At 40.4% G+C, this 13,289-nt stretch overlaps 1 protein-coding gene across 1 annotated transcript in view; it reads right to left on the bottom strand.

The window, feature by feature from the left end:
* LOC135205743 (glypican-4-like) overlaps positions 1–13,289 on the bottom strand; it is a 345,257-nt gene that overhangs the window by 57,806 nt on the left and 274,162 nt on the right. The gene's annotated exons all lie outside the window — the stretch shown is intronic.

The following is a 13,289-nucleotide window of genomic DNA, read 5'->3' as shown; positions in this document are numbered from 1 at the left end:
GATGGTGTTTGGAGAGAGAGAGATGAGAGAGAGAGAGAGAGGAGAGTAGAGAGAGAGAGAGAGAGAGTGGGGAGGGGGGGACTGCTGAATTTTTCCACAGAAAAGGCTGACAATTTCAACCAGAAATTTTTTTATCTGGGAGACTCCTCGGTCACTATAATCCCTTGTTGAATGTTGCTAGACACACAGAGACTTGTAATAATAATAATAATAATAATAATAATAATAATAATAGCTTGTAAAAAGAGTAATATAGGAAAGTCAACAAATGGCACCACTTACAGCAACAATATTACAATAAAAAAAAAATAAATAAATGACAAAAATAATAATCCTGGCAATTAAAAATTAGGCTTGTCCAAACAATGGCGACACTTGAAGCTGTTACACAGAAATCCCTCCAAAGTTGAGGTATCTAGAAAGGCGAGGACCCATCCTCGGGACACAACACATTCATAAAGTCCAAAAAATGAAACGACCGCGTCCCCCGTCCATCCAAACCTACAAATGGAAACGAACGAAGCAAAGTGAGGCGCATGAAAATTCATGACGCCGAAGCCAGGCCTGTCGTTAAAATGCATTCTGTCGGACACGTCCCTACTTTTACAAACACAGGAGGAGGAGGAGGAGGAGGAGGGGGAGGGGGAGGAGGAGGAGGGGGAGGAGGAGGAGGGGAGTAGGAGGGAGAGGAGGAGGTGTACAATACGGGAACAAAGGCAGCTAGCCTTTGACAGTGCTGCTAAAACTGTGGCTCCGTCAAGCAAGCTTGCGTATGGTCTGAACGCAGTGTCACGCAAAATATAGGACAGATGATAAAATTTAGGCCTAAGATCAAGCGCTGGGACCTATGAGGTTAATCAGCGCTGAAATGGAGACTGCAAAAAGGTCTGAATGGCGTAACAGGAGGAAAACCTCAAAGTAGTCGCACTATGGAACAACTGTTAGGAGAGGGTGGACAGTAAGATGGAAGTCGAGGATATGAACGGATGTACAGTAAAATGAATGAAAGGGTTGTAGTCAGGGGCCAAGGGGACGTTGCAAAGACCCTGGAATATTGCCTACAGTGCACCGCATGAGGTGCACTGGCGGCACTACACCCATATGGGGAAAATAAATTATGCTATCACAGGCATCTCTTCTTCTGGGGTTCAGTATTTCTAATCCACAGCACCAAAGGAAGATTTGTCATATAAATTACTATAGTAGATTCACATCAACCGTGCATCTGATGTCTAGGCCAGTCCCTTACGACGCTCCGGATTGGCTGTTGATAAACCAGTCACATGGCTGGAAACCCCCAGTCTCTCTCTCTCGAGTTCACACAGACAGGATGTATGTTCCACTTCTCCAGAGGGATACCTCTTTCAAAAGTACCCCTCAGGAGAGGTGGAAAATACATCCTGCCTATGTGAACTCTCGAGAGAGAGACCGAGAGTTTCCAGCCATGTGACTGGTTTATGAACGGCCAATCCAGAGCGTCGTAAGGGACTGGCCTAGACATCAGATGCACAGTTGATGTGAATCTACTATAGTAGGGTACAAGATAACATCATCGAAAGTACATAACTGTTTCCTGTAGGTATACACAAACGTCCAAGATGATTCAAACAAACAAAGATGATTCAAACAAACAGGAGGACTGGTCACATACGAGCTTTGAATATAACGATTTAGCGGAACAGAATAAAAGAAATCCTACAGCATGAGGCCAGGAATGTTAAAAATTTATTCCTTTATATATATATATATATATATATATATATATATATATATATATATATATATATATAAGAGGTATACAGGAGCGTAGACATAAGAGGTTCAGGAGGTCCATTGATACTAAACATGAAGGCCAAGATTTATTACAAAAACGTTTCGCACATCAACTTTGTGCATCTTCAGTCTGTAAAAAGCGAAATGCATATATTACTAAAAAAACAGGATTCAGAATAGTATTCATGTTAAAATGCAATAGGATATAAATAGTTAAAAAAGAGAAGAAGAACCACTGAGGTACCAACCGACTATAATGGAAGGAAAGCAAGGAAGGATTTTTGATTTTTGAGAGCCAGGTCCAAGACGTAACTATGCCAGATGTAGAGGTGAAGCCGAGGTGTTTGTTATTCAATGGGGGAACCAGCCTTTTTAATAACTTAAAGATTCCAAGGTAGTTAGGTAGGTGGCCGGTGTCTTTAGTATAAACCTATTATCGAGAAGTGCTGTTTGATACATTATTTTGCATTTGGTGGCATTGATTCTTGATACTAGAAAATTCAGGATTACTAATTCTTTGACCTGTTCTATAATTCTTAACAAAATGAGTACATAGAAAAAATTGAAACCATCTATCTGTACCACTAAGTTTCAACTACGGTGACCCCAACTTTCTCGACATTTACAAAAGAGAAGATAAAGTCAATAGATTCTTAAGGAAACGGAAATATATATATATATCTATATATAGTATATATATATATTATATATATATATATATTATATATATATAAGTTTTTATTACAGTCAAGACTGAGGTCAAATTAATGAAATATGTCAGGAGGAGGCAACATTGCACCAGTATCGGCATTTACAACAATACAGTACTATAGAAGAGAGAGAGAGAGAGAGAGAGAGAGAGAGAGAGAGAGAGAGAGAGAGAGAGATTCTTGGAGGTCGAAGGCCAAGTTTCTGGGGGAAAATTATTCCAACTATGCCCAAAGGACACCAGGTAATTTAATGGGAGTGCTAGAATGATTTTTTTTAAACATCACTAAAGATTAAGTAGAAATGATGTAGATTATTCAATATCTCTACTTCTCATTTATACACACACACACACACACACACACACACACACAGACACACACACATATATATATAATATTATATATATAATATCTATAATAATATATATATATATATATATATAACATACATATATGTAGATTTTTTTTATATATATTTTTGTTTATTTTTTTCAAAATATTTTTTTTCATTGTTTTGGTTGTAGTTATATAGGTGTTTAAAAAATTGTTTTTTTTTTTTTGGTTTTTTATAAAATTTTTATTGTTTATGGTTTTTTTTTTCTCTTACAATCGAACTGAAGTATTCATACACGAGTACTTGCTAAAACCTACAATGAACATTAAACACGCATTTGCAATACTCTTGCATATAGAATGCATCGTAAAAAGGGGGCCAAAATTGCTATAATATCTTATAAATATACAAAGCAAAATTTTTATATATCTACATTTCAACATTCGGAAATATACGCTATTATATATATATTCTAACGTTCAGAAATGTATACATTAATCAAACATGCGTTCAGGGACGTAAAAAAAAATATATACATAAAGATGAAAGAATCATACGCGCAAAAGGGCACTCATACATACATTTGTGGAGTAAAAATAATAGCGGAAAATATCTCGACGAAACGTGTATGTATATATACAGAGATTCAACGGGATATTCTCCCCAGGAGTAAAAAAATAAAAAATAAAAAAAAAGTCCTGCCGGCTGTCCCTCCCTGTGGATGGATATGAAGCAACTCTGCAAGCTTTACGCTTCAACGCAGAGCGCAGGAAGCAGTAACCCGTGCTTGCGATCAAACAGCTCTCTCTCTCTCTCTCTCTCTCTCTCTCTCTGTGTGTGTGAAAGCTTCTCCTACACACACACAAATACAGACGACCTCCTCTTTTTCAACTTTGCCTCTCCTAACTACCACCACCTCGCTGCCTGGCACGGACAAATTTTCCGTATTCGTTTCTGCTTCCTCTCTATTTCCCCTCTTTCTGCGTGTCTCCCCTTTTCCTCTTCGCTCTTTGACCGACCTTCCTCTTCCTGCTTCGTCGTCCGTTCATGACGTGACGACGTCTTCTCGTTATTGTTCGGGCTGATCGTTCGACGTGTTCGCTTCTGTCTGTCGTTTCCATCAGTGCTTTCCGGTTCATGTGTTCATTTTTCGTTTCATATTGAGGCAATCGCTTCCTTAGTTGCACGTCCTCTCTCTCTGTCTCTCTCTCTCTCTTTCCTTAACTCTTCCAGTTACTCCACGTCTTCCCTTCAACCTTATTTTCCCTACTTCCATATCCTTTCATCAATTGCACGCCTTCCATCCATTTCTACCCTAAGACATCAACTATCCTTCCCTCTAAAACCTAACCCAATATCGTAAGCCTCTTTCCAACCCCTCACAGGCACCCAACCACCACCAGGGGCGTCTTATTATGCCGTTTGCCTTTGACAGGAGAGGCCCCTCCCTCACCTTCCCTTTTCAAAATGGGGAGGGGGAGGGAGGGGGGGCGCGTCCCTAGCAACCCCCTCCAGGTTTATGGCGGCCGTGGGTCCTCTTTTCACAGTTGCCCTCCTCAGGGAGTCCTACGTCTTTCCTCTTTCTCTCTCTCTCTCTCTCCTTCTTGGTCCTCCTCTTCTTCTTCTCCTTCTTCTTCTTCTTCTTCGTCTCTCCTTCTGGTCATACTCTTTCATCAGGAGGCCCTTTCCCCAATACGCCCTCGCGCTCTCTTTATGGTCGCGCATTTTCCCTTCCCGTGAAGGACCCCTGGAAGAGTCAAGTCCTTCAGACTGCTCTTGAGAGAGAGAGAGAGAGAGAGAGAGAGAGAGAGAGAGAGAGAGCAAAGCAAACAACGCCACAACCCTGATAAATCACACGAGGAGATCATGATATACCTACACGAGAAAACTCCACTCGAGCGACGGTGATGTAATGGTTAGGCAAACCCTTCTTCGGTCAGGTTATAAACTATTTGGCTCCAGAATTACGGAACGAGACTACTACTTGGCGAACATCACAGCGCTCAGCCACTCACTAAATCATTATGGTATGGGCCGGGCCCCAGAAAGTGAGTCTTAATTGGAATGACTTGAACTGGGCATTCCCGAATTTTTTTTTTTTTTTTTTTGTATAGAGATGGTAATGCTCCTATTACGTTCTCTTTAATTAAAGATTTACGCTTATACGTATGTGTACTCTTTCAGTCCTATGTGGGTTTTATAACGCAAGCGTATGAACTGATTCTTTTTTTAATACTTAAGTTTTTTTTAACTTGACAGTTAAATTTTAAAAAGTTCTTTTTTTTCGATACTGGCGTCCGTAGACTTTTCAGACGGTTGTCCAAATTCATCACACACACACACACACACACACACACATATATACAAATATATACATATATAATGCGTGTGTGCGTGCGCGTGTGTACATTACATCCTTTAGAACAGTGGCTCTCAAACTTTTTCTGATCGTTAACCATTTTTCATACAGGATATATACTTGCCCATAGCCCACCGTGCCTAGCATAACCCATGTATGTATGTATACAACCCCTGTTTTATACATACATATCCTCAGGTCAAGGCCCCCGGCATTCTGCTACAACCCCCCCCCCCCCACACTTTCCCCCATCCCAAATGACCCACATTTGGGATCCACTGCTTTGGAAGTTCACAAAAATACAAGTGAATAGTCATAAACCATTCAAATGTCCCAGGTAAACTGGACGACACAGGACAACCGGAGTACCCAAGGTACGGGCGGAACGGGTATGGATAACAGAGACACGCCCATTTTCAGATCAAATGGTCTCCCTTTCGTCTGACCTCATTCATTTTCTGGGGTAACATGTTTTGACTGAGAGCAATGAGAAACCTTTTTAACCAAACGGAATAAGGAAGACAGAAACCACTTCAATAATGAAAGAGAATAAGGGTCACCAACAATTCTAGTCTTACTATAATGGGCGTTATGTCCGTCCGTCCGTCTGTCATTCAATCACGGCAAAACGGATGGTTCGATGGGCATGAAACTTGGCAAGGTTAAAATGAGGACCCCTAAGATGGTTTATAACGGGGTTTCATCCTACCTCCCCCCCCCCTCTCTCCCCTCGCCAACTAGGTAGGGTGTGGGTGTGAGAAGGGATTCCCGGAAACGAGGCTGGTTACGTCCGTAGACTTAGTTACTTTACGAAATTTCATATATAATTTCTATATATATATATATATATATATATATATATATATATGTTCACTAGTAGTAAAAAGATAAATAGGGAGCAGAAACAATTTTAATAATGAAAGAGAAGAAGGAACACTGACTGAAACGTTTTTTTACATAATAAAATATATTAAGGAACACATAAATAATTTCAATGGTAAAAGAGAATAAGCAACACACGAACAATGTTAGTATTAAACACAGAATACGTGGAACAACAAGAGAAAATAAGTTGAAAGAAACGAGAAGACACCAAATGACAGTTTATTTAATAAAAAAAAAAACTTTACTAGAAATAACTAAGATGTCTTAAAAAAAAGCTCTAGAATTATGTTCTGTGCTACGTAAAGGAGAGAGAGAGAGAGAGAGAGAGAGAGAGAGAGAGAGAGAGAGAGAGAGAGCTATAAACGAGGAAAAGTTTGAGTGCAGTCTCTCTCTCTCTCTCTCTCTCTCTCTCTCTCTCTCTCTCTCTCTCTCTCTCTCTCTCGTCTTAGGGCAAAAAGAAACCATTCTCGGCTCACAGCCAGGGAAGGAACCAGAGTGATCCACTTTCCATTCTATCACCTCTTTGTTGAACTCGCTAGTACAAGAGATGATTATATTTAGGGATATTGAAACTGGAGCAGGTGCAAAATAAGAGCTTTAAAATCCCAAACTAAAGTGAACTATATGTCTATACTTTTTAATCTCTGCATAAACAGGTTGGAGGATACACTCACTGTACTCCCATAACGTTACCTCAAAGTCCTTCATCACCTGGGAAAGACTCTCTCTCTCTCTCTCTCTCTCTCTCTCTCTCTCTCTCTCTCTCTCTCTTCTGGCCTCGATTTTCCCTCATTCTTGAGCCCTCCCTCATTTCCTTCTACATTATCTTCTTCGCACTCCATTTCAACCTCATAAACAATTCACCCCCCCCCCAAAACCCCCTTTTCCTCCTCCAAAGGACTCCCATCCCCCAAACATTGTATTTCCCTCCACTTCTCCCCCCCCCCCCCCCCCCCCGGCCCCAATCCACCACCTCAATCTCTCTTTCCCTTTTCCTCTTCTTTCCGTCCATCTGTCCACCCGACTTATCTGCTCCCATTTATTGAGAGACCCGGTCGTGATTTCTTCTTATTCAGCGGGACATGTAGGAGAGAGAGAGAGAGAGAGAGAGAGAGAGAAGAGAGCCGATCCTCTTTATTAGGTATTTCCATTATTCCTCCCTCTCTGTTTCTCCCTCCCTTCGTGTCTTTTTCTATTGGCCGAATCCCTTATTTTCCCAACTGGAAAATGTTCTGCGGACTTTTCTATTTCTTTTGAGTCTCGTATATCCGCTTCAGAGTCATTCTTTGCTTTAAGACTCCCGTCACCTTCATACATAACCCACTGGTTTTAGTCTGTTTGTTCCTTAGTTGGCAAAACATCGTACTTAGTCTCGTATCTGCACTGTATTCTCCAAGTACAATCAACAGACATTTTGTATCCACTGGGCTCAACAAACATTTTTTAGTCTCGTATCTCCTTTGTATTGTATTCTCTAAGTACAATCAATAGACATTTCCACTCTCGTATATCCTTAGCTTTGTATCCACTTGTGGTAATAAACATTTTTAGTCTCGTATTTCCTTAGCATTTTATCCTCTAAGTACAATCAATAGACAGTTTGTATCCACTTTGCACAAAAAACATTTATAGTCTCGTATCTTCTCAGTACATAAAACACTGATTATATCTTTCAATTCCTTTGCAAATTAGATATATACAAACGAATAAACAATAGGAAATCAAAAGGCCTCCTCCCAACTACAAAAACAAGCACACAAACAAACAAATACAAAAACACACACTCACACACCAGGGAAATTAATATATCCGAGAAGCGATGACACCCTCCCTTTCAGCCAAATCTTTGAGTTATGTGACAACTATTCTACTATTTTTTGTCCCCCCCTCTCTCTCTCTCTCTCTCTCTCTCTCTCTCTCTCTCGCGAGTTACACCGTATAGGAAGTCAAGTGAAAGATGGAACAAAAGGGGTATAAAGATTTATGACCTCGGGACCAGAGTACTGGAGGGGGAAGGGGGAAGGGAGGAGGGGGAGGGGGAGAGAGATGGGGGGGGTGGGCTGTGTGTTCTCTATTGAGAAAGGGATACAACATCCTGACTCACCCTTCTCGCGAGGGCACTGATACGCAGCTATAGTCGACCATTTTTTTTTTATTTGTCCCTTCATCTGTTTTATTGAGAAGGGGGGGGGGGAAGGGGGGGGGGGGTGTATAGATACAAAGCGATACATACAAAAAACGGGATAAAAATAATCCGAAGAAAAACAAATTAGGGAGTCTCTCTCTCTCTCTCTCTCTCAGCCTTACAACTGAACGACTCACGTTCGAATCAAGATCCGGACGAGGACGGAAAGATGGCGTCATCTGCTAAATAAATAGAGTGCCTCTGCCGAATGAAGCAGTGACGTATGTACCTAGGCTTTAAACGACTGCTGTGGATCGCAGCTAAGATGGAGAGAGAGAGAGAGAGAAAACAAAAACCAGACGTGTTTGCTGCCACGTCAAAATATATACACGTACAAACAAACCAGGAAGGTCTCAGCGAGGTAATGTAAGATTTTCTCTCTCTCTCTCTCTCTCTCTCTCTCTCTCTTTGGGTGCCTCTGTTGACCTGAGCACTTGATATTAGACTTGTACGACGTATCTGAAGAAGCAGAAAGTACACCCGAACGAAATCAAATAAGAGACACAAGTGACGTCTACTGTCAAAATGTAGATCATCATACACACACACACACACACACACACACACACACACATATATATATATATATATATATATATATATATATATATATATATATAGGGAAAACTTCTTCGAGGCAACCTTAAATCCACTCTTATTTTTTTCAACTGGTCCACACAATAATGACCCCCTCCTCGACAACAAAAGCAATCCATTGAACAGGAAAAGCGCAAACTTTAAACTCGGCGTGGAAAATAACCCCAGTACCTACTACTTCCCCTAAATATATCTTACAACCAATAAACACTCGTAGGGTTACGTGACACGAGTGGAAACGGCCCTTGCTGTTCCCACAGGTAAACTCCTGCTTCTCTCGGGAAAAATATGAACGTTCTGAGAGAGAGAGAGAGAGAGAGAGAGAGAGAGAGAGAGAGAGAGAGAGAGAGAGAGAGAGAGAATCAACAAAACAATGTTCTTCTTTGCCTAAAGGCCCAGCCATCCTATTTCCACTTCCCAAAACAGGAAGTGAAAAAAAAAGAAAAAAAAAAACGACGACGACAACAAACCAGGTCGATTATGTCAACATGGGCGGAAAAGTACTTCCCTTAGAAGTACTCGTACCAACAACGAACACGCCTCTCTCTCTCTCTCTCTCTGTGACCTCTAGCCCCCGTTTCGTCAGAGCTATCAAGTCATGTCAACATATGAAATGCCCCAATAGCCTTGGGAGAAAACCACTGTCTCCAGCAATCGTATAAAATGTTAAAATATGAATTTTTTAAAATTAATTTGACCTAATTGAAGGCAAGGGTCTTCCATACCACATTCATTGTTACAATCATCTTCCCGTCTTGCTGATGTACTCTGCATTCGTCCTCACTGTACGTGGTCTTCCGTATTACAATCATCTTCCTATCTTATTGGTGGACTCTGCATTCGTTTTCACTGTAGTATGTAACTGACCTAAAATGTAGCTCAAAATTATCATGAAAACTTGTTCATCTCTCAAACTTATTATTACGAAGACTTGTACAACAACTGCTCTCCAAACGGCGTCAAAGGCAAAATGGGCACGGACGAGAACAGCTGTAGCAGCCGCCCTATCCACTCGACTGGGCATCACCAGGAGGCAGGAGGGGCCCTTCCTTCCCAAATCGCATTCATACCTTCGTACGATTCCAATCTACGAATCGGCAGGGGGGGCGCGACCGCCAACCAGGACCGGAGGGAGAGAGGCGTTAGGGTCATCAGGCCCTGTTTTTCGAATGCGCCTTTTGAGCCTTAAGGGCAGCGGTGGCGGCGGCGGTGGAACGTCAGAGTACTGGGTACCCAGCTCGAGTGGTACTCCGTTCGATCCTACAAAAATGCATATGGCAGACCTTCCCTCGACACCCCTGAAGGTACTTATCACTGTCCCGTTTCCATAGAGGAGCCGATTCTCTCTCTCTCTCTCTCTCTCTCTAATGTACTTGTTACTATCCATTTTCCTTGGTGAATCAATGTCTGTCTCTCTCTCTCTCTCTCTCTCTCTCTCTCTCTCTCTCTCTCTCTCTCTCTCTCCTTAATTTATAGATTTATATTGGAGAAAATTCTCTCTTTTTCTCAGATTTTAAATTTATATATGAAAACCTCTCTCTCTCTCTCTCTCTCTCTCTCTCTCTCTCTCTCTCTCTCTCTCTCTCTCCCCCCTAGGATCCCATCACCTAGCTGTCAATTACGTAGCCTCTCCACAGAAATATTCACCACCGGACGATTTTCACGACGGATTCAAAAACAGCTGAAGAAAAACCTAAGTTTTTTAAATTTTACAAAATATGCGAAAGGAGGATGGTGTCTTGAGTACTTCCAAAGGATGAAGGGGAAACAGGAGACGAAGATAGGGCGGCTGTGAAGTAGCAAGTCACATGAAAACAGCATTTCTTTTTAATTAGGGAGGAAATTATGAACGCAAACATTCTGTGACCTCCAGATCCCTCTCACATCCCAAAGCCGTGGATGAGGGAAGGTGGAAACAGCTGATGGAAAAGGGAGAGATGAAAATGACAAAGAAAGAGACCAGGAAGAAATTGAGGGAAGGAGATATTTTGGAAAAAAAAAAAAAAAAAAAAAAAAAAGTCAAGTGACGATTTCATGTCATATTATCCATTCGTTTCTCTTCTAACAGAAGTATTATGCAATCTGAAACGATGAAAAGAATTTCCATCTATCTGCATCCTGCCTTAAACAGTGGCTCCCGAGAGAGAGAGAGAGAGAGAGAGAGAGAGAGAGAGAGAGAGAGAGAGAGAGAACGACGATGATCTCAATTACCCAGCTTATTAACCACTTCCATCCCATCCAACCATACATAAATCAAGCCGTCATTCCTCCTGATGTCCCTCCAACAGACCCTGCGGTGTGTACAGGCGCCTTCACACCTCTATACCAAAGAATTACTATAAGTGAGTTCTCTCACAAAATAGGTGACCCTAGTTCGATCCCTGAATCGAGAAGTGAACGGAGCGATCCCTTTCGAATACAGTAAACCTCTGTTGGCCTGGGCAGTGAATCCTGTCAGATTGCTGTGGGGTCGCAGTGGTCAGGTCTTCAGCACGACCTCGTTCAGATTACTCGGGATGCAGGTTCGATTCCCGCTACCGGACATCATAATTCATATTTCTTGCATTTGGGATCTAAGGCTTTTGAATGACTAGTGTATAAAAAAAAAAAAAAAGGGAAAAAAAAAAAAAAAAAAAAAAAAAAGGAGATCCCCCCCCCCCAAGACTTTAGGTTCAAAGGTTTATTATGGCTAATATATATATATATAATATATATATATATCTATATATATATATATATATCTATATATTATTCTAGAAAATGTAAGGACCATGACCTTATAAATTTTTACCTTACTGAGGTGAAACAATTTACAAGACTCTCTCTCTCTCTCTCTCTCTCTCTCTCTCTCTCTCTCTCTCTATCTCTCTCTCCTCTCTCTCTCTTATCCTTGCGCTGAGACCCAACCCCAGACATACTTCCAAACCATTAAAACGTTTAGGTCGATTTTACGAGGGGGGGGGGGGGGGTTTGTCTATGGCTGGGACAGTTATATAATAGTAGGCCGAGTACGGTTATAAACTACCTCCGTCCCCTGGAAAAAACTCTCTTCTTAAAAAAAAAAAAAAAAAAAAAAAAAAAAAAAAAAAAAAAAAAAAAAAGCAGATTTATTTCCTCTTCCTCAACAAGTTGCTGTATAGAATTGTGTCATCAGATTTTGTTATCTTTTTTTTTCCTCTCTCTTTCTTCTCTCCGACGTGCTACTTTTGATGTAAATGGCCGATTTCATTCAAGGATATTATAATTCTTTTGCCTTTTCAAGTCTAAAAAGTTAAGTATATCTTAGTTTAACCAGACCACTGACTGAGCTAACGAACAGCTCTCCTAAGGCTGGCCCGAAGGATTAGATATTCTGATGTGGCTAGGAACCATTCGGTCACCTATCAACGGGAACTACTACAGCTCATGTGGTATCCGAACCACATCGAGAAATGAATTCCTAATCACCAGAAATGAATTCCTCTGATTCCATGTTGGCAGAGCGGGGAGTCGAACTCGCGACTACCGATTCAGTAGGCGAGCACGTAAACCACTCGTCCAACGGGGAACTTTCTAAAGTCTAAAATGTTCCTTTTCATTATTACTATAATCAGTCAGAAGATGAACCTTTCACATGGAACAAGCCCACCACAGGGGCCACTGACTTGATATTCAAGCTTTCAAAGAATATCATGGTGTTTATTCCAAAAAAAATAGCAAAAGGTTAAGGGATGTACAGAAAGAAAGGTGCTGACTTTTCATTATAGGTAACGACAATAAAATACACCATTTACCAAGTATTAATCACGAGAATAATTCCCATTTTGAAAAAAAACTGATCACGAGAATAATTCTTAATTAGAAAAAAATTCTAATCACGAGAATAATTCTCACTTGGGGAAAAAATCTAATCACGAGAATAATTCTCAATTAGAAAAAAAATTCTAATCCCACGAAGAATATTCTCACTTGGGGAAAAAAATCTAATACGAAGAATAATTCTCAATTAGAAAAAAAATTCTAATCACGAGAATAATTCTCACTTGGGGAAAAAATCTAATCACGAGAATAATTCTCAATTAGAAAAAAAATTCTAATCACGAGAATAATTCTCACTTGGGGAAAAAAATTCTAATCACGAGAATGATTCTCATTTGGAAAAAAAAAAAAACTATCATGAGAGTAAATACAATGTTCTAAGGGGTCCATGGTAATAAGAATGTTAAAAAGTTCGTGTATTGTTTATAAACACTTAAATAAAAGCTTTCGAACCCTTCCCTGGGTTCATCTACAGTCCAAGAAAAAAAAATTATTGTTTGGGCATACACTAACTAATAAGTATGTTACAAAGTTCGTGTATAATTTCTAAACAATTAAATAAAAGGTTTCGAATCCTTAAAAAAAAAAATATATTGTTTGGACATACACGAACTTTTAAACATTGGTATCACTGTGGACCCCTTAGAA

Source organism: Macrobrachium nipponense, chromosome 24 (assembly GCF_015104395.2).
Source record: "Macrobrachium nipponense isolate FS-2020 chromosome 24, ASM1510439v2, whole genome shotgun sequence".
NCBI lineage: Eukaryota > Metazoa > Arthropoda > Malacostraca > Decapoda > Palaemonidae > Macrobrachium > Macrobrachium nipponense.
Note: the sequence above shows the minus strand (reverse complement) of the source record. Positions and strands in the feature narration are given on the sequence as shown.